Below are 23,630 nucleotides of genomic sequence, written 5' to 3' on the forward strand. Positions count from 1 at the left end.
TATCAGCCTGACAGACATAAGCAAAAATATTTCACAATTAATAAATATGGCGAGCAGGATGAGGCCGAGGGCCGTGAGAGAACGGCATGAGGCCGGTGGAGTGATTAATGATGAGCAAATCTCTCACGGAGGAGCGGAAGCATAAAGGAGGAGCAACGACAGTGAAGAGGGAGAGAGGAACAGGCCTGGACTTATGTTGTGTTTTGTTTCTGTTTTATTGTGACAGCAGTCGTCCGTGAGGGGCTGCTGTCTTTTACTTTCGTTTTGTATTTGTTTTTATTTTTGTCATTAAATATGATTAAATGTTCGCCGGTTCCCGCCTCCTTCTTCCCGTAACATCTGAACTTCGTTACAATAAATATGTGCAATTAATCACTAAATGGTTCAATAACATTATTCTGAAAGTAAAATCTTCTATGTAGAGTTTATGAGTTTGTTATCAGCACAAGCTGGTGTAAATCCTGCCCACTTCTTTGCATTGTCAGCACATGCTTCAGTGCTCTGAGAGTGTTTATAGTGCTGTGAGTTTAACACTTCATGACTGAGAGCAGAACACAATCTTCATCATCACACAAGACTAAACTACAGCAATGAACACAATCAACATCTTCATCTGGACTCTGAGTCTCTGCATTCAGGGTAAATATCTTGTATAAATATATTGCAAAATAAACAATCACATCTCATTTACAATCATATTAATGACAAAACTGTCTAATTTCAGAGAGCTGGGGACAAGTGACAGTGACTCAGAATCCAGCAATAAAACCCGTCAAACAAGGAGAAACTGTTACGATCAGCTGTAAAACCAGTCAGCCGCTTTCTGGCTGTAATGACTGTGTGTCTTGGTATCAGCAGAAACCTGGAGAAGCTCCTAAACTCCTGATTTATTACATAAGCAGCCTTTATACTGGAACTCCATCTAGATTCAGTGGCAGTGGATCTGGCAGTGATTTTACTCTGACCATCAGTGGAGTCCAGACTGAAGATACAGGAGATTATTACTGTCAGAGTTATCACAGTGGTCCAGTGTTCACACAGTGATAAAGAGTCGTACAAAAACCTCTGTCAGTCAGACGTCACAGTGACTGCACTGATACAGCTGAGAGAAACTGCAGCTGCTGATGGAGGATCACAAACTACACAATATCAATGTTTAATAAAGTTTCTAATGACTTTAAAAAATAAATTAATAAATTGAGTAAAATATACTGAGGGATAATTGATGGAGGGAGAAGAATAGATGAGGGAAGAGAGGAGTAGTTGATTCCAATCCCACTGTTCCACACATAGTGTATGTGGTCTGTGTCGGGCACTAACTACACTGTAAAGAGGCTGCTGTAAATATTACAGTATTATTACTATATTTTCACTTACAGTATACTGTACCATTTACTGTACTTACATTTACAGTATTATTATCGTATTTTCACTTACAGTAGTAGTATTGAGTTAGTTTATTTTTTCATCATTTTTTTTTTAAATATGTTTACCCCACCCCCCCAAAAATCACAATAACTCATGAACATTTTGTTTTATAAGTACAAATTACAAATCTTGACCTTTAGGAGCCACTAGCTGAAGGAAAAAAAGGCAACATCACCAAAGTCCATAGAAGTCTCCTGGGAACTATCTGTATCTGTAGCATGGGAAACACATACATACTGAAAAGCAAAACAGACCTTAAAATAATAAAATACAGTCAAAGTCAGTTTGTGTTGTTACATTTCAGTAATTTTGCCAGTCAAAGTTGACAAGCTCTCTGATGAGAAACACTGAGGGGTTCAGGCTGAGGCTTTTCTGTTGGACCTTTCCAGATTTCCATCTGATCTGTGCCTTTGGTGTTTGGTGCCATCAGGGCTGATTCTCAGAATGAACCTGTAAGCACAAGCAGGGAAAATATATTATTTTTTCAGACCGGTGTTGGCAGAATTTTCCCTAACTCTCAAACTTGATGCTGCATGTACTTTGACGTTAATAAAAGCACTACATCTGATTCTGAATGCACCTACAGGGATGATATTACCTCATAATCCATTACATTAAAATCATTAAAGATTCATTCTTTTTCAATACATTCATGTAGCTTAGATTTCCAGGGAATGGATAACTTAACTTAAATTAAACTTAAAAACAATGCAAGTGTCACGGTGTGGGTTTTGTCTTGTCTGTCACGTGATTCCCTGTTTGTCATGTGATCCTTCTTCTTCTTCGATTTTCTGGCGGGTAGCACCAACGTTAAGGTGCATTATCGCCACCTACTGTATTGAAGTGTGAACCAGAATGTAAAAAAAAAAAAAAAAACTAAATTCTCTTAATCAGCTCTGTTCTTTTGAGATAAAGATATAAACTCTCTAAACTATAAGTTATTATATTTTTAAGCTTTAAATCCTCCATTCCCTTCTTTCTAAGTTCATTTTCCATGATTTCTCGCTCATTATTATACTTTTGACAAACATAAATAACATGTTCTACTGATTCCTCTAGTCCACAATATTCACATAATCCTGTTGGATGTTTATTTATTATGTATAATGTTTTATTCAGCATAGTATGCCCAACCCTTTATCTTGTTAAAATATTTTCCTCTTTGGTACTTCTTTTAGTTATCCTCCCTACTCCTACTTCTCTTTGTATTTCATAAAGATGACGTCCTGTATTTATTGTATCCCAACTATGTTGCCATTCTTTCTTAGTATATACTTTAATGACTGCTTTTGCTTCATCTTTACTAAGTGAGATATTCATGACCTCCTCAATTTCCAAAGCCTGTTTTGCTAAACTATCAACCTTTTCATTATGTTTTATCCCTCTATGAGCCGGTATCCACATAAATATTATCATAATGTTCATATTCTTAAATCTATACAGATGTTCATATATCTCATTTACTATTTACTTTCATACTAAAATATGAAAGATGCCGGCCGGGCGGAGCATCAGCCTACCTCGCGGATTGAGCTTCAGAAATGTTTGGTGATAAATGAACAGAATCTATATGAAATGTTATTTGCTTAATTGTAAAGTAAAGGAGAGAGAAAAAGCGGTAACAAGAAAAAAATATGGAGAAAGTAAAAAGAGAGTTGGAGGAAATCAAAGCTACGCTGAAAGAAACACTGATGAACTTGACCAGCGAGATCAATGAGTTGAAGGAGGAAATCAAGGCGAAAAATAACACTCTGGAAGAAATGATCAAAGCGAAAGACAACAGAATCAATGAATTAGAAAGAAGAGTGGAGGATTTGGAACAATACACTCGCGTCAAGGATGTAATTATTACTGGACTGGCAACGAAACACAGGAGTTATGCACGAGTTGTGGCCCAGGAGGGAGGAACATGTGGCGGAAAGGTGTCTGGAAGCGTCGGAGGCCAGCTGGACCCTCCGGAGGAACTGGAAACATTGGAACGGCAAGTGGTGGAGTTTTTTGAGAATCGGGGAATGTCTATTCGTAGTGACAGCATAGCGGCTTGTCATGTAATTTCAAGAAAGGTTATCTCAAAGAAACTTCCCAAACCGGCCACGCCAGTAATTGTAATGAGATTTGCAAATCGCAAGTATAAGATGGAGTTAATGAAACAGGGATATTTACTAAAAGGCACTGGAGTGTATATTAATGACCATCTAACAAAAAAGAACGCATACATCGCTTGGCAAGCTCGCATGTTGAAAAAAGCCAAAAAGATACAAGCAACTTGGATAAGGAACTGTAAAATAATGATAAAGCTTAACGGAACACCGGAAGAATCTAAAGTAATGGAAGTTAAAGATATTAAAGAACTGGATAAGTATAGAGAATGACTTTTATCTCTGGAATATGCTGGCATGAATATGAACAGTGGTCGAGGGATGTTTATGGACTGGATCAAGGTTCAATCGGCTGGATATGGTATGTTCTTATGGATAAGGTGGGCTTCTTGACAAACTGGGTAGATAATGGATCAACGTGTGTAAAAATATACTGTTACAAGATTAAGATAATGACTCAAGACGACCTGGATGCTAATTTAATAGGCCTGTGCTGTGCATGGCTGAATATCCATATAAGGAGTGTACGAAGAGCCGAGAAAAAAGGTTTGATGAACTCTTTTATGAAAGATCAAAAGGTACTCAAAAGTAAAAGGAGACACTTGTGTATGAAAAATGACAGAATCAAAAGATGAATCTTTACTTTTGAGTGATCATAAAGTGCATGATTTTGAATGTGACGTTGACCCAGGAAAACATGTGTTTAATTCTAGCAATTCCACTTGTCGATATTATTCTGAAGAACAATTTGCCGAACAAATAGTTATTGATTCCATGTTTTCGTTAATTCATTTCAATTGTAGGAGCCTCTATAAAAACTTTGATAAGATAAATGATTATTTGCATACTCTCAAAGGACGATTTATGATGATAGCTTTATCAGAAACATGGATGCAAGAAGAACGAGGTGTTTTATTTCATATTGATGGATATGAATTGTATCACATTAATAGAACAAATAAGAGATCAGGAGGTGTTGCATTGTTTGTGAATGAAGATTTAAAATGTAAACAAATTCAGTGTATGACGATGGCAATTGATGATATAATGGAATGTATATCGGTGGAAATTGAGTTGGAAAAGATGAGTAATATAATTGTTACGTGTATATATAGACGACCTGGGTCTCTGATGGAAACATTTATAGAAAAGATGGATGAGTTATTGAGTAAGGTAAATGAAAACAAAACTTTTTTAGTTTGTGGAGATTTCAACGTTGATTTATTAAAGGTTACAAAACAGAAGTCATCCGCTGACTTTCTTGAGTTAATGTATGGAAGAAGGTTATATCCGCTGATTGATAAACCCAGTAGAATTACAGAGCATTCAGCAACCTTAATCGATAATATCTTTATAAACTGCTTTAAAGAAAACATTAAATGTGGATTAGTTATAAATGATGTAAGTGATCACTTGCCAATTTTTGTTACTTTTACTTGGCAATTAAAAAGAAGTAAAGAGAAGATAGGGTGTAGATTTGTAAGAGTAAGAAACGATGATGCTATAAATAGGTTTCGGAATGATCTCCTAAATGAAGAATGGGAAGGAGTGTATGTGGAGGATGTTGATGTTGCCTACAATGCTTTTTTGAAAATCTATATAACATATTATGATAAACACTGTCCAATAGTGGTACACAAACAAAAAGCAAATGAGAATAGAAAGCCATGGATATCAAAAGGATTGATGAATGCATGCAAAAAGAAAAACAAACTTTATAGAAATTTTATAAAATATGGAACAAATACTGCTGAAATGAAATATAAGGTGTATAAAAATAAGCTAGTAATAATTATGAGACAGGCTAAGAAGGATTATTATAATAAACTGTTGGATGATAATAAAAATAATATAAAAGGTACATGGAACATTCTGAATAAAGTAATGGGTAATAAAACAGCACACACAGCCCTGCCTGATCATTTTATTTATAATAATAAGACACTGTATGATTTAAATGAGGTGGCTAATGAATTTAATTCTTTTTTTGTAAATGTGGGGCCAAATTTGGCAGATAGTATCAAGATACATGACACGTCATTACAAAGAGGGTGGAGAGGAGATAGTAGAGTACTGCAGTCAATGTTTTTAGGGGATGTCAGTGAATCAGAAATTATGTCTATTGTTTCTAAGTCAAAGAGTAAGACTTCCATTGACTGTGATGGAATAGATATGGTTATATTAAAAAAGACAATTGATTGTGTTGTCAAACCCCTTTGTTATATTTGTAATCTTTCTTTTGGAAGGGGTATTTTTCCAGATAGAATGAAGAGGGCAAAAGTTATTCCATTATTTAAAGCAGGAAATAAGCAAAGCTTCAATAACTACACTGTAAAAAATTTCCTGTAGAAACTACAGTAACTTACTGGCAGCAGTTTGCCAGTAACTTACTGTAAATTAAACTTACAGTAAAAATACTGTATTCATATTTACAGTACCATTTAACTTGCTGTAAATTTATTTACAGTATAATATATTTTTTACTGTAAAACAATGATACATTTTTTCTCCAGTTATATATTTTTAATACAATAAAAATATTACTTTACACTGTGAAATTTACTGTAATTTGTTGTCCCCTTTTACTATTTATTGTAAAACTACAAATTATTGTATTTCAACAGGTTAAAAACTAGTAAATAACTATAAGAAACAAAAGACTGTTTAACTTCTTTTATTGATTTAATTGTTCAATTGTAATACTTGAAATAACATTTTAATATTCTTGCAGATTTTACATTCAGCTTTCCAAAAACTTGAAAACATTTCATTTATACATAAAAGTTTTATATTAAGAGCATTGTAAAACAATTCATGAACAGATTCAGTCATAAGAACCATCTTAAAAATGTACTAATTCAGAAAACTCCTGTGTAGAATGTATTTGCTCTTAGTAGCTTAATAGTTTTGCCAGCTGAAATCCAGAAACTCCTTAATGAAGGAGGATACATGAGGGTTCAGGCCAGAGTTCTTCCTTTGCACCATTTTCCCAGTTATTTTGCTGACCTGGAACTTTGAGGAGCACTTGCTGTTGTCAGGGTTAATCCTCACAATGAACCTTTACATAACAGAAAAAAATTGTTAGATCATTTGATGTGTAAAAATGTCTAACAACACAACCAAATACTCACAACACAACCAAATACAGAAATGCGCTGCAAATGGCACAGAACACAATGGAAATATTTCCAGGGGACCCCAATAACTGATGAACCTGGATGGGGCATGCTTAGTGCTAAATATCTACTTTTTTTTTCTTGCAAAACATACAGAGATGACATGTTTATGACATACAACTTTGTATACAATATACAAAATTTAAAAAGAACATGAGGGTAAGATATTAATCTATACATCAGTAACATTGTAAAAAAAAAAAAAGTAATGTTATGTTTAAATAAGTTTCATAGGTAAGAAATGTAAGGTAATGTAGGGCCCAAAGATGAAACAGCAATTATTAAAGTTGAGACACTCACACACAGATAAATAAAGCATATTATGAAAACTTTTTTGTGTAAAATGTATTTATTTGCAACAGTTATGTTAACAGCAAAAATAAGACATTTATGTCCTAAGAACAGCTATTCAGCTGATAGACACCATGCTGTTTTGTCATAAGAACAGCCCAGGTGAAAATAATGAGGAAATTACGTTGGCTAAATCCGAAATCGCCCCCTAAACACTCATTCACTCATTTCTACATTAGTCCACTAATACAGTTCACTTGAAGCAGTGAATGAAAACGAGTGAGTGAATTCGGACAGCCGTTGATTGTACATTGGCTGTACACAGACGGGTTCGTCACTTATTGGGGTCCCCTGAAAACATTTCCATTGTGTTCTGTGCCATTTGCAGCGCATTTCTGTATTTGTTTGTGTTGTGAACTTTTGCAGTGCTATGTATTTGGTTGTGTTGTGAGTATTTGGAGCACACGTGTTGTAAAACTGATGAAGATGTTTTCTTAATTTGCGGTTGTATGGAAGTAAAATAATGGCAACTATTAAATAAAAAATTGCAACTGTGAAATAAAAAAGCCTGTTGAATTGCACTGGTTGAAAAAAATATGCATTGCATTTACCATGCTTGCATTTTAATGCATTGTATTTTTAGGGCTTGCATTTTTATGGGCTGAAGTTCAACATGGTTGTATATTTAAGCTGTGAATATTTAAATTCAAAACATTTCAAACACATTTTCATTAATTACAATTCAATAATCCATATTCACCTTTCATATTTCACTTCCAAAATATTCAAACTGTTTAAATATACAACCTATAATATTAAATAGGCAATTTTCGGTCCATTTTATTTCGCTTTACAAATTCGCTTCCACAAATTCAGTGGTTCAAATTTGACAGTAGATTCAACATTGACGTCCAGGAACTGCAGGAAAAGCAGTAGATTGCAGAGCATACTCTCCATCTGCTGTCGACCTCACCAGCAGGGGGTGCAAACATGTGTTGTTGACGAAGACCAGAGCAACAGTTAGAGCAAGCCATTCATTCATAAAAACTGATTTATAGAAATGTAAGTGTATTTGTGATTATTATGAGGGCTGTTTTTATGTTTAATTCAGTGTCTTCACAGTCCCTGTGTAGCCGCATCTTTCTCTACGTGAACAAGATTATAATGCTATTCTCCTGATGCTGATGTACAGAACAAATGTTACATTTGAAGTAGACATATTTTTCTCTTGGTTGTTTAGTTGCCTTAACTTTATATCACGGAGATGTGCTGCAGTACTATTCTATATTCCATAAATTGCAGTACGACTACTCAGCGTGAAACTTTGCGCGTTAAGATCATATTCTGTGTCCATCTGCTTGCCTATAGCCATTTAGTACAGCCTTCTGAATAATGTGTGAGTTTGGTCTTTTATATCACTGTATTAGTCCATTAAACTACGTTAAGCGTTTTATATGTCCAGCTATCCTAAATTATTAAAGGGAATAGTACTGCAGCACATATCCGCGATATAAAGTTAAGGCAACTTAACAACCAAGAGAAAAATATGTCTACTTCAAATGTAACATTTGTTCTGTACATCAGCATCGGGAGAATAACATTATAATCTCGTTCACGTAGAGAAAGATGCGGCTACACAGGGACTGTGAAGACACTGAATTAAACATAAAAACAGCCCTCATAGTAATCACAAATACATTTACATTTCTATAAATCAGTTTGCTCTGCAATCTACTGCTTTTCCTGCAGTTCCTGGATGTCAATGTTGAATCTACTGTCAAATTTGAACCACTGAATTTGTGGAAGCGAATTTGTAAAGCAAAATAAAATGGACTGGAAATTGCCAGTTGAATATTATAGGTAAACAGTTTGAATATTTTGGAAGTGAAATATGAAAGGTGAATATGGATTTTTGAATTTGTATTAATGAAAATGTGTTTGAAACTTTTTGAATTGAAATATTCACAGCTTAAATACATAACCATGTTGAATTTCAGCCCATAAAAATGCAAGCCTTAAAGAAACAATGCATTAAAATGCAAGCATGGTTAATGCAATGCATATTTTTTTCAAGTAGTGCAATTCAACAGGCTTTTTTATTTCAAAAACATTTGACATTATTTTTCTTCCATACGGTTGTTTTTTCTATTTGCATGTGTTTTCTTAAAGGGATAGTTCACCCAAAAATGTAAACTCTGTCAGTAATTACTCATCCTCATGTTGTTTCAACCCTATAAGACTTTCGTTCAACTTCGGAACACAAATTAAGATATTTTTTATTAAATCTGAGAGCTGGCTCACTCCTCCATAGACTTCTATGTTGTTCCGCCCAGAAAAGTAAGTCAAAAATCATTAAAATAGTCCAAGTGACTATAGTGGCTCAACCTTAAGTTTATCAAGCGACAAGAAATCTTTTTTGTGTGCAAAAAAATACTAAAAATGATTACTTTATTCAATTATTAATTTTCTTCAGTGTGGGCCTCTTGAGTGAGTTCACGAGAGCAACTTCTCGCATGTGTTGTGGCGCTCACGTGAACTCATGTCAGAGGCCCACACAGAAGAAATTTAATAGTTGAATAAAGTTTTTTTTCGCAAAAAAAGTATTCTCGTTGCTTGATAAACTTAAGGTTGAGCCACTGTAGTCACTTGGACTATTTTAACAATGTCTTCACTATCTTTTCTTGGCTGTCAGAATGAAATTACATAGAACCCTATGACAGAGTGAGCCAAATTTCTCAGATTTCATCAAAAATATCTTAAATTGTTACGACGATGAATGAAAGTCTTAAGGGGTTGGAACAACATGAGAGTGAGTAATTACTAACAGAATTTTCATTTTTGGGTGAACTGACCCTTTAAAGGAGAACTCCGGTCAATTTTAACATTGAGCTCATTTTTTGTACATTTGGAGTGCTGTCAGTACAGAGAACAACGACAAAAATCGGTGTTGCTACACAGTGTTATCTTTTTTTTTTTAATTTGCACCCTGTTGACTTCAATAGGGCATGTTATAAACCTGCTTTTAGCCTCTTAACATCCTTGATGTGTCATTACAAGTGCACAGCCAATGTGAGTGATTCCTTCAGAGTGAACACGAGTGAATCTGACTGCAGTAGATGTGAAAGATATGAATAAAAATTATGTTATTTCAGCCAGCGATCATACCTGTATTTACATCCTGTTTTCGGTCGAAGTCCACAGTAATCGATTGTCGAGTTCATGCGCATGATCATAGGTACTAAACCAATGCGCGTGAACTCGACAATCGATTACTATGGACTTCGACCGAAAACAGGATGTAAATATAGGTATGAGTGCTGGCTGAATTATTATCATTTTTATTAATATCTTTCACATCTACTGCAGTCAGATTGACCCACGTTCACTCTGAAGGAATCACTCACATGACCTGTGCACTTGTAATGACACATCAAGGATGTTAAGAGGCTAAAAGCAGGTTTATAACATGCCCTATTGAAGTCAACAGGATGCAAATTTTAAAAAGAGGATAACACGGTGTAGGCAACACCGATTTTTGTCATTGTTCTCTGTACTGACAGCACTCCAAATGTACAAAAAATTGAGCTCAATGTTAAAATTGACCGGAGTTCTTCTTAAAGGGATAGTTCACTTTGAAATTATTTTTTGATATGTTTTAGCTTACCTCAAGGGTATCCAAGATGTAGGTGTCTTTGTTTCCGCAGTAGTTTCAATTTTGATATTTTTAGGTCAAACCGTTCTTGTCTGTCAGTCATACACTGCTCAAAAAAATAAAGGGAACACTTAAACAACACAATGTAACTCCAAGTCAATCACACTTCTGTGAAATCAAACTGTCCACTTAGGAAGCAACACTGATTGACAATCAATTTCAAATGCTGTTGTGCAAATGGAATAGACAACAGGTGGAAATTATAGGCAATTAGCAAGACACCCCCAATAAAGGAGTGGTTCGGAAGGTGGTGACCACAGACCACTTCTCAGTTCCTATGCTTCCTGGCTGATGTTTTGGTCACTTTTGAATGCTGGCGGTGCTTTCACTCTAGTGGTAGCATGAGACGGAGTCTACAACCCACACAAGTGGCTCAGGTAGTGCAGTTCATCCAGGATGGCACATCAATGCGAGCTGTGGCTAGAAGGTTTGCTGTGTCTGTCAGCGTAGTGTCCAGAGCATGGAGGCGCTACCAGGAGACAGGCCAGTACATGAGGAGACGTGGAGGAGGCCGTAGGAGGCAACAACCCAGCAGCAGGACCGCTACCTCTGCCTTTGTGCAAGGAGGAGCAGGAGGAGCACTGCCAGAGCCCTGCAAAATGACCTCCAGCAGGCCAAAAATCTGCATGTGTCTGCTCAAACGGTCAGAAACAGACTCCATGAGGGTGGTATGAGGGCCCAACATCCACAGGTGGGGGTTGTGCTTACAGCCCAACACCGTGCAGGACGCTTGGCATTTGCCAGAGAACACCAAGATTGGCAAATTTGCCACTGGCGCCCTGTGCTCTTCACAAATGAAAGCAGGTTCACACTGAGCACATGTGACAGACGTGACAGAATCTGGAGACGCCATGGAGAACGTTCTGCTGTCTGCAACATCTGTGAAGAGTACAGTGGCCCCAGTGGCGATTTTGCCAATCTTGGTGTTCTCTGGCAAATGCCAAACGTCCTGCACGGTGTTGGGCTGTAAGCACAACCCCCACCTGTGGATGTTGGGCCCTCATACCACCCTCATGGAGTCTGTTTCTGACCGTTTGAGCAGACACATGCAGATTTTTGGCCTGCTGGAGGTCATTTTGCAGGGCTCTGGCAGTGCTCCTCCTGCTCCTCCTTGCACAAAGGCAGAGGTAGCGGTCCTGCTGCTGGGTTGTTGCCTCCTACGGCCTCCTCCACGTCTCCTCATGTACTGGCCTGTCTCCTGGTAGCGCCTCCATGCTCTGGACACTACGCTGACAGACACAGCAAACCTTCTAGCCACAGCTCGCATTGATGTGCCATCCTGGATGAACTGCACTACCTGAGCCACTTGTGTGGGTTGTAGACTCCGTCTCATGCTACCACTAGAGTGAAAGCACCGCCAGCATTCAAAAGTGACCAAAACATCAGCCAGGAAGCATAGGAACTGAGAAGTGGTCTGTGGTCACCACCTTCCGAACCACTCCTTTATTGGGGGTGTCTTGCTAATTGCCTATAATTTCAACCTGTTGTCTATTCCATTTGCACAACAGCATTTGAAATTGATTGTCAATCAGTGTTGCTTCCTAAGTGGACAGTTTGGTTTCCCAGAAGTGTGATTGACTTGGAGTTACATTGTGTTGTTTAAGTGTTCCCTTTATTTTTTTGAGCAGTGTATAATGCAGGTCTGTGGTCACTGTCTCAAAACACAAGCACAGAGTCCAAATTAAAACAATTCCCCATCGTCCAAATGAAACAATTCCCCATCATAAGTACACATTGATGGCCTAAGACACGAAACGAGCGGTTTGTGTGAGAAAACGAACAGTATTTATATCGTTTTTAGCTCTTGAAAACAGCACACGTCCAAATGATCTGACGGCGCGGGCGGGTATAGATGTATACATAGATGTCGCCTTGGCTACTGCAGTTCATTGGAACGAAACCGTAGCAAAGCGACATCTAGTGTATATAACTATGCGGGTATAGATGTATACACTAGATGTCGCCTTCGCTACTGCAGTTCATTGGAACGAAACCGTAGCCAAGGCGACATCTATGTATACATCTATACCCGCCCGCGCCGTCAGACCATTTGGACGTGTGCTGTTTTCAAGAGCTAAAAACGATATAAATACTGTTCGTTTTCTCACACAAACCGCTCGTTTCGTGTCTTAGGCCATCAATGTGTACTTATGATGGGGAATTGTTTCATTTGGACGATGGGGAATTGTTTTAATTTGGACTCTGTGCTTGTGTTTTGAGACAGTGACCACAGACCTGCATTATATGACTAACAGACAAGAACGGTTTGACCTAAAAATATCAAAATTGAAACTACTGCGGAAACAAAGACACCTACATCTTGGATGCCCTTGAGGTAAGCTAAAACATATCAAAAATTAATTTCAAAGTGAACTATCCCTTTAAGTTGCAGCGCGTTGAGCACTCTCGGCCAACGTACTTACCACCTTCACGTCTTCCCTAACCTGTATGTTCTTCTTACTTTAGTGGAACACAAAAGAAGAATGTTGGTGACCCAACATTTTCTGTCCCTGTTGACTTCCATTATATGGACACAAATAAACAATGGAAGTCAACAGAAACGAAAGCGTTGGGTCACCAACATTCTTCAAAATATCTTATTTTGTGTTCCGCTGAATAAGTAAGTGATGACATAACTTGGGTGGATTATCCCTTTAATGTTTACCTAATATTATGGCATATTGCAAGATGTACTTACCTCTGAATGAACTCCAAAGTAGTGGCTGCTTCCACTTGGTACTCGATGTTAGGCACATAATAGCAACCGAAGAGAACAGCAAACGCAGAGGAAAAATCTGGCAGGTCAGTCTTGGGAAAGAGGACTTTGCCTTCAATTGACAGCATCCATTTTTTGCTGTGTAGAACTGAATCCCTTAAAAAAATTCATTTATAGTGTTTAACTTTGCAAAAACATTTAACATTTGATTTTGGTGTCAGTGAAAATATGTAGATGGAGCTTTTCTTATTAGTTTAAAAGGATAGTTTACCCAAAAATGACAATCATCATTTAGTCACCCTTGTTTTTCAAAACTTATTTGAGGAGATGTTAAAGGGTTCACCCAAAAGCAAAATGTTAAACATGGAGATCTATGAATAAAGCAACATGTTTGTTTTTAAAAACCATCCTAGAGCTGCATGATTTTGGATAAATTTAAAATGTTTAAAGACGAATCATTGACATTTATTTATGAGATTGTGTGGGTGTCTGAATCGCGATCACAATCTTTTAACTATTAATCGTGCAGCTCTAAACCATCTCTTAAACATTGCTAAATCATGTATTAAAGGATCTTACCAAGCATGATCTGCCTTGGAGTAGAAGGAAGTGAAAGCCTGGTCTCTGCATCTGTTGGAGTTGTTGTGACCTACACACACACAAACACAAGAGTTTTACTGTCAGTTACATACATTTTTGAATATATAAATGGAAAATACTCACAGACAGATTTCTCTAAATGGTTTTTATGTTTTCCACTGAGGTGTGCTGAAAATGTCGACTTCACTCGAAAATATTTTTTATAGCCAGTAATTGGACATTCAATTTTTTTGCCATCACGAATATGCCATTTTAGATGTTCGCAAAGACTGGCGAATTTGGTCGACACGAATGTACAGCCTTCAACACTGCATCTAGAATTCAGATCGTGCTGTTCTTATCTGTCCGGGTTTTTTGCGGCCTTTCTGTGTTTGCGGTAAATGTGAGACTGAAGGGCGGAGAGTCTTTGGAAAGTGCATGGGCATTCAGGAACTGCACACGAAAACCTGAAGTTCGCCTTGTGTTTATGCCCTTTGGCATGATTAATAAAGGCGTATAATGTCTCCACAGAGACGCCACAGTGTTTTCACAAGAACATTGCGGGTTTTACTCTTCACTATATGACGTGCATAATGCATTTATATGGGGTAACGTTAATCGGCACGCGATAATAGCGGGAAAAAAACCGACTGACTTTAAACTAAATCCACAAAAGCTTTGTTGTTCGGCCAACAGTTCACATGAACACTCACCAGCTCCTGACGTGGTCAAACCCAAGGCAGAAACCCGTTAATGTCCATATTTTGACGGTGAAACGTTCAGAAAAGGGAAAGAAAGGAAAGAAATATGAATGTTTGCACAGTGTCAACACAACTCTCTAGCTCTCTTCACAGCATAATGTGAGGTGACTGCGCGCCGTTAAGTGGCAGCGTTTTTTTTTATTTATTTTTTTAGTTAAACCAAAAATATAATATATGTAAAGTAAAATGAGGAATATTTGTACACACCTTTGAATCTGACTGGTTCTTCTCGTATCTGTGCGTCAGCGTCTTCGTTTTCTTCTTTCTCCAAGCGGGAAATAAAAGCTTTTCTGTGATTGGTCAGGTTTCGCGCTCATTTTTTTTTACTGTATTTAGATTTACAGTAAATTAAAAATACTGTATTTTAGTGGCGCCAAGGGGATATTTTCCAAAATGTAACTTTAAAATACAGTAACATGCTGTATAATTGTCCTACAGTAAAATACAGTTCGTTTTACAGTTAAATACTGTGTAATTTACAGACATTTCTAACAGTGTATAGACCGGTTTCATTACTTTCACAATTTTCAAAAGTACTGGAAAAACTTTTTGTTTACAAGTTGGATAGTTTTTTAGAAAAGCATCACTTGCTGAGTGAAAGCCAGTATGGCTTTAGGCAAAAAAGGTCCACAGCGACTGCCGTAATGAATATTGTTGAAGAAATAACAACAGCAACAGATGAAAAGAAATTCACAGTAGGAGTGTTTATTGATCTAAAAAAGGCATTTGATACCTTGAATCATGATATTCTACTTTCTAAATTAAGTTTGTATGGAATGAGAGGAACGGCCCTAAATTGGTTGAGAAGTTATTTGCATAACAGGAAACAATATGTACAGTTAAATGATGTTAAATCTGAACTTATGGAAATTAAATGTGGGGTACCACAGGGTTCTGTTTTGGGACCTAAACTTTTTATTTTATATATTAATGACATTTGTGATGTTTCCAAATTATTACAGTTTGTTTTATTTGCAGATGATACTAATTTCTTCAGCTCTGGAAATAATATACAGAAACTAGCAGAATCAATTGAATATGAAATGACAAAACTGAAGAAATGGTTTGATGTAAATAAGTTGTCATTGAGTTTAGAAAAGACAAAGTTTATGGTCTTTGGAAATAGGAAAATAAATGAACCTGTTGCTTTATCCATAGATGGAGTTGATATTGAGAGAGTGTTTGAGTTTCGTTTTCTTGGTGTAATTATAGATGATAAGCTATCATGGAAACCTCACATAGCACACATTAAAAGAAAAAATTCCCAAAATATTTTTGTTTTAAACAAAGTGAAGGAGGTATTAAATAAGGAAACAATGAAAATACTCTATAGTTCACTCATCGTACCATATATTATTTATTGCATAGAAGTCTGGGGGAACACATATCAGACAAATATAAAACCTTTATCTATTCTACAGAAGAGAGCTATAAGAATTATTCATAAAGTTAACTACCGAGAACATACAAGCAAATTATTTGCTAAATCCAGAATATTAAAGTTAGAAGATTTGGTTAAGTTTCAAACACTAATCATTTTGTTTAAAGCAAGATATAAAATCTTACCAGAGAAAATACAACACCTTTATCAGTTAGAAAAAGAGTTCAGTAGGAGAAGGTATAATTTTAAACATCAATTTGCGCGTACAACAATAAAACAAATGTGCCCCTCGGTTATTGGAGTAAAATTGTGGAACTCATTGCATGATAATCTTAAAAGTTGTAATATTGGTCAGTTTAAGTATAAGTATAAACAGAGTATATTTAGTCAGTATTAATATGGTGTGGTCTATGTTGTTTTGGTTTTTGTTTTGTTTGTTCACTGTTTTTTTTTTCTTTTCTTTTTTTGTGCTGTTGTTCTCTATATATATTGGGTCTAGTAATATTGGTCAGTATAAGTATAGATATAAACAGAGTAAATTCGGTCAGTATTAATATGGTGAGGTCCATGTTGTTTTTTTTGTTTCGTTTTCTCTATATGTACTGGATTATTTGTTGTTTTGTTGTCTGGGCATTGCCTGATTGTCACATGCCTGTCCTGTCTTGTGTTGCACATGGGTGTTTTGTTATTTTGGGCCATGTGCTCTTGTCATTGTCTGATCCCTCCCACTTGTTATCTGATTATTGTTTGAGTTCTTCCACCTGTTCCCCCTTGATTAGTTTCCCTTTATTAGTTCCCACTTGTTTGCAGTCTGTGTCGATCGTTGTCTCTGTTTTCCCCTGGTGATGTACCCGAGTTTTTCCTGCCTTGTTTTGTTGTAGTTTGGTTTTTGTTTATTGTTTATTAAAATTTCCTTACCGCACTTGAATCCTCGTTTCACTTTCTGACCTGCCGTGACAGAACGATCGACCATGAAGAGGATTCAGCGGAAGGATTCACTCCAGCCTCCTATTTACTGCCCTCATTTTGAACGCATCGAGAGATTTTGTGTGTTGACCCATATGGAAAAGGTTTGCTAAAAACATCTGTGATTCTTATATGTTCCAACAGAATATTGTAAGGGACATATATGCTGCAAAAACCACATATATAAATTGCATAATATTAATGTATTTTTAATCATGTATGTCATATATGTCCTACATACAGCTAAAGCCATATAGATTTTCATGATGTAAAAACATAGGAAAATAATGCTAATTTAATATGAATGTCCAGCATGGATGTGTATAAAACACAGTGCACTTTACCAATAAGGCTTACTTCACTCATGCTTGCTCTTATCTTGTCCTAAGTCGAGCCCTATGCCTGTAGTCAATCATACTGTATAATCAGCCTTAGATGAAACACAACATTTAAACTACACACACAAGCACACATTTTAATTACAAAATTATTTATTAGAGTATATTCTAAAAGATACATTTGCATATTTCACATATCAATAGTTTTCATTTTAAATCCTGCATCACCAGATTTCATTTTCATTTGTGACAATTTCTCTAAACTTTATCACAGTACAACTATGGTACAACAGCTCTATTCTTAACCTATAAACTTTCCTAAATGTCGAAGTGATTCTTATGCGTATCACTCTAAAAAATAATTCAGTGGCTTAGTAAATATCACAGTAATAATTTACTTTATTAACTTAATAAAATCTCTGAATATCATTTACTTAGTTTGAGTTGAACATACCGAAATAATTGACTAAAACTCCAACAAATAATTTTGTCTGAAATTTACAGTTTGAAGTTTTTCACTAAAATAATTTAGTATTTGACTAAGCAATTATTTATTTAAAATACGCTTAAGAGCTAAGAAATGATGGAAATTTCACAAATATATTAGCTCTAATATATTTGTGAAATTTCAATCACATTATTTGGGAATGGATAATTAAACTGATCTGTTTCAAGAACCACAAATAGCCTATAACTTAAAATCAATATTAATTTTTAACACGCATAAAATTAAATCAATTAAAACAATGCACCCCTCCCCCACCCTCTGACGACACTCAGCGTTTGAGTGAGCGCGCGCTGTTTGAGCTCTCTTCAGTCTCCACTCTTGTCTTCAGTCTCTCTCTAGTCTTCAGAGAGTTCTCCTCTTCTCTTCTCAGCGTTGCTGAACTGGTGCATTTCCTCTGTGAAATTCAGGTGTGTGTATGTTTTTATTTATCTGTATAATCATTAATGTGCTTTAAATCATTTTATTTTATGCGAAAGCGAAAGAACATACAGACGCAATGTTACTCACGAGTTAAACGAGTGTCGACTCGCTCCTGCCTTTTCCCGTGATTGTAACGCCTTGCATAAAAAAAACACGACTATATTCCTAAAGATAATGAATATAACAAATTTGGATGATAAAATGTCCTCAGAACTGTGCACTGTTTGTTTATTGGCAGGTTATGGTGTCAGTCGCGTCGCAGCATCTTTCGGCTGTGAGTGACGCAGGACGGCGGTGTAAAGTTAGAGGTTCTCCCGCAGAGGCGAGTCCGTCTCCGGCACGGCAACCAGCACTGATCCGGTGGATATTGGATAACAGACCGGTTGATTACACTTGAATTACTTGAATGTTTAGGCCTAAATGTTTGATTTTTACTTCGAAAATGTTTGTTACATGAGTTTAAATGTAGGCAATATTGTATACCTGTTAAAAATAGTATAAAATATGCTGTATTGCTGTAGGCTACGCATCGACAATAAAGGCCAATTTAGTTATACCGGTGGTTGTATGGAATATTTTTACAAAGGTTTAGAGGAAATAAAAAAGTTAATATTACTGGCATATTATAAACACAGTTAATAGTACTCATAAATATTTGTTTCTAAATTATTTTTACTCAATTTTATTTGTTAATGTACCAAATGCAGTTACCGTACTCGGATCCATTTAATTTGTTTTACTTCTATTTACTCAGTTAATACAGTGTATGTAATGGATTTCACTGCTTAATCTAGGCTAATCAGTATTCTAAGTGTAAAAATGTTTCACCAAAAAAATTAGTAAATCATATTAAAAGTTTTTAGAGTGCATCACCACCAGAGTTCATGTCACATATACAAAAACATATTCCAGCCAATTTTCAACATTTTAATCACTGTTCTAGAAACATGTTTGACTCAACTTTGTTCATTTGCAATAATATGTTATGATTTGTTTTTTTCACAAACAACAGACCCAGACAGTTCACAATTAATGTAAATACACAGTGTTACAATGCCATTGCTTTTCAACTGCTCTTTCAAATCCTTTAGGAAAATTTACAGTCTCCATAAAGGTCAGTGATACTCTGACAGTAATCCTCGAACCAGCTTCTGCACTGTACAATTTAAAAATTTTGCCAACTGCATATAGCCTAAGTGAATCAGATGTTGGTCATCAAAACATGAAATCTGTATGAAACACATAAACAAATGACACAAAATGTGTATACATTTTATATGACTTTAATTTGACTAGCATATGATTCAATATAAGAACTTTAAATGATTTTTATATGAGTTTTATATATTTCTACTAATACCATACACATTTGCATACTTTTGTCATGTAAAACTCATATAAGTCTTTTAACAGTAGTAATATATAACGCAAAAATCCCCTACAAGTTGTATGTGTGCTATTTAGTATGAAAGTGGCCATAATCGGTCTGATTTTGTATAAGACATGTATGGGCCTTACATGAAACACAGAAGGTAATTCTGGTTGATTTATGTAAGGAAGATATATGGTTGCTGTATATGAACCATGCAGGTTTTTTTCATATGGGGAGTTCCCTTCGTCAGAAGGGGACTGACATCCGAGAGTTTTCATTGAGGTTCTGCGCTGCTGCAGAGGGACTGGGGCTTGGGGTTATGGCTATGAAGGATTTGTTTAATTACGCCCTTGATGAACCCATCGACTTTATGGTCATGAGAGCCCTGAGACATCTGACGTTTGAGGAATTAGTTAATTCCGTGGAGCGTCACTGTAAAACCCCTGCTAAGAAGGTTCCAGTGCCGGTGGTCCCAGTTCCGGTGGTCCCGAGTCCGGTGGTCCCAGTTCCGGTGGTCCCGAGTCCGGTGGTCCCGAGTCCGGTGGTTCCAGTTTCGATGGTCCCGGATTCGGTGGTCTCGAGTCCGGTGGTCCGGAGGCGGAGGAGGAAGAGGAAGCACGTCACGTCTGTCCAGCCAGAGACCGTTCACGTCACGTCTGCCCAGTCAGAGACTGTTCACGTCACGCCTGCCCAGTCAGAGACTGTTCACGTCACGTCTGCCCAGCCAGAGACTGTTCACGTCACGTCTGCCCAGCCAGAGACTGTTCACGTCACGTCTGCCCAGCCAGAGACTGTTCACGTCACGTCTGCCCAGCCAGAGACTGTTCACGTCACGCCTGCCCAGCCAGAGACGGTTCACGTCACGTCTGCCCAGCCAGAGACTGTTCACGTCACGTCTGCCCAGCCAGAGACCGTTCACGTCACGTCTGCCCAGTCAGAGACCGTTCACGTCACGCCTGCCCAGCCAGAGACTGTTCACGTCACGTCTGCCCAGTCAGAGACTGTTCACGTCACGCCTGCCCAGCCAGAGACGGTTCACGTCACGTCTGCCCAGCCAGAGACTGTTCACGTCACGTCTGCCCAGCCAGAGACTGTTCACGTCACGTCTGCCCAGCCAGAGACTGTTCACGTCACGTCTGCCCAGCCAGAGACTGTTCACGTCACGTCTGCCCAGCCAGAGACTGTTCACGTCACGTCTGCCCAGCCAGAGACTGTTCACGTCACGTCTGCCCAGCCAGAGACTGTTCACGTCACGTCTGCCCAGCCAGAGACCGTTCACGTCACGCCTGCCCAGCCAGAGACTGTTCACGTCACGTCTGCCCAGTCAGAGACCGTTCACGTCACGCCTGCCCAGCCAGAGACGGTTCACGTCACGTCTGCCCAGCCAGAGACTGTTCACGTCACGTCTGCCCAGCCAGAGACGGTTCACGTCACGTCTGCCCAGCCAGAGACCGTTCACGTCACGTCTGCCCAGCCAGAGACCGTTCACGTCACGTCTGCCCAGCCAGAGACCGTTCACGTCACGCCTGCCCAGCCAGAGACTGTTCACGTCACGTCTGCCCAGCCAGAGACTGTTCACGTCACGTCTGCCCAGCCAGAGACTGTTCACGTCACGTCTGCCCAGTCAGAGACCGTTCACGTCACGCCTGCCCAGCCAGAGACCGTTCACGTCACGTCTGCCCAGCCAGAGACCGTTCACGTCACGTCTGCCCAGCCAGAGACCGTTCACGTCACGTCTGCCCAGCCAGAGACTGTTCACGTCACGTCTGCCCAGCCAGAGACTGTTCACGTCACGTCTGCCCAGCCAGAGACTGTTCACGTCACGTCTGCCCAGCCAGAGACTGTTCACGTCACGTCTGCCCAGCCAGAGACTGTTCACGTCACGTCTGCCCAGCCAGAGACTGTTCACGTCACGTCTGCCCAGCCAGAGACTGTTCAGGTCACGTCTGCCCAGCCAGAGACTGTTCAGGTCACGTCTTCGGTCAAGATGGTCGTCGCTGCCGCCGAGCCTGTTCAAGTCACATCTGCCGAGCCTGGGTCTTCGGACAAGATGGCCGCCGCCGAGCCTGTTCACGTCACGCCTGCCGAGCCGGTGTCTTCGGGCAATATGGCCGCCGCCGAGCCTGTTCACGTCACGCCTGCCGAGCCTGTGTCCCCTGACAAGATGACCGCCGTCGAGCCTGTGTCTGAGCCGGTGGTGTCTGTTCCTGAACCTGAGCCCTCAGTGACCGCGACACTGGCCATTATGGCCACAGCCATGTGGTGTGTGTGGGCTACGCACACACTTGAGCCGGTGGTGTCTGTTCCTGAGCCGGAGCCAGTGTCTGTTCCTGAGCCGGAGACAGTGTCTGTTCCTGAGCCGGAGCCAGTGTCTGTTCCTGAGCCGGAGCCAGTGTCTGTTCCTGAGCCGGAGCCAGTGTCTGTTCCTGAGCCGGAGCCAGTGTCTGTTCCTGAGCCGGAGCCAGTGTCTGTTCCTGAGCCGGAGCCAGTGTCTGTTCCTGAGCCGGAGCCAGTGTCTGTTCCTGAGCCGGAGCCAGTGTCTGTTCCTGAGCCGGAGCCAGTGTCTGTGCCAGTGTCTGTTCCTGAGTCTGTGCCAGTGTCTGTTCCTGAGTCTGTGCCAGTGTCTGTTCCTGAGTCTGTGCCTGTGCTTGTGTCTGTTTCTGTGTCTGTTTCTGTTCCTGAGCCGGAGCCAGTGTCTGAGCCGGAGCCAGTGTCTGAGCCGGAGCCAGTGTCTGTTCCTGAGCCGGAGCCAGTGTCTGTTCCTGAGCCGGAGCCAGTGCCAGTGTCTGTTCCTGAGCCGGAGCCAGAGCCAGTGTCTGTTCCTGAGCCGGAGCCGGAGCCAGTGTCTGTTCCTGAGCCGGAGCCAGTGTCTGAGCCAGAGCCAGTGTCTGTTCCTGAGCCGGAGCCAGAGCCAGTGTCTGTTCCTGAGCCGGAGCCAGAGTCTGTTCCTGAGCCGGAGCCAGAGCCAGTGTCTGTTCCTGAGCCGGAGCCAGAGCCAGTGTCTGTTCCTGAGCCGGAGCCAGAGCCAGTGTCTGTTCCTGAGCCGGAGCCAGAGCCAGTGTCTGTTCCTGAGCCGGAGCCAGAGCCAGTGTCTGTTCCTGAGCCGGAGCCAGAGCCAGTGTCTGTTCCTGAGCCAGAGCCAGTGTCTGTTCCGGAGCCAGTGTTTGTTCCTGAGCCGCAGCCAGTGTCTGTTCCAGTTCCTGAGCCGGTGGTGTCCGTTCCAGTTCCTGAGCCGGTGGTGTTTGCGCCTGTTCCTGAGCCGTTGGTGTCTGTTCCTGTTCCTGGGCCGGTGGTGTCTGTTCCTGGGCCGGTGGTGTCTGTTCCAGTGCCTGAGCCGTTGGTGCCAGTTCCAGTGCCTGAGCCGTTGGTGCCAGTTCCAGTGCCTGAGCCGTTGGTGCCAGTTCCAGTGCCTGAGCCGTTGGTGCCAGTTACACCGCCCGAGGGGTCGTCTCCGCCCAGGCCGCCCGAGGGGTCGTCGCAGCCCTTGCAGCCCGAGGGGTCGTCGCCGCCCTGGCCGCCCGAGGGGTCGTCACCGCCCTGGCCGCCCGAGGGGTCGTCTCCGCCCAGGCCGCCCGAGGGGTCGTCTCCGTCCCTTGCAGCCCGAGGGGTCGTCGCCGCCCTGGCCGCCCGAGAGGTCGTCTCCGCCCTGGCCGCCCGAGGGGTCGTCTCCGCCCAGGCCGCCCGAGGGGTCGTCTCCGCCCAGGCCGCCCGAGGGGTCGTCTCCGCCCAGCCGCCCGAGGGGTCGTCTCCTCTGTCCAGGCCACCCGATGATCTGTCGTCTCCGCCCTGGTCGGCCGTTGGACTGTCGTCTCCGCCCTGGCCGCCCGTTGGACTGTCTTTGCCCTGGTCTGTCCTTCCCGTCCCGCCCTGGTCTGTCCCTCCC

General features: G+C 40.1%; 1 gene segment (V, D, J or C); it reads left to right on the forward strand.

The window, feature by feature from the left end:
- The first annotated feature begins 498 nt into the window (after positions 1–498).
- The window catches only part of LOC311283111 (Ig kappa chain V region Mem5-like), a 129,630-nt gene continuing 106,498 nt past the window's right edge, over positions 499–23,630 (forward strand). The window contains exons 1-2 of the V gene segment in view: positions 499–639; positions 725–1,029.

This window comes from Rutilus rutilus (genome assembly GCF_951802725.1).
Source record: "Rutilus rutilus genome assembly, chromosome: 23".
NCBI classification, from domain to species: domain Eukaryota; kingdom Metazoa; phylum Chordata; class Actinopteri; order Cypriniformes; family Leuciscidae; genus Rutilus; species Rutilus rutilus.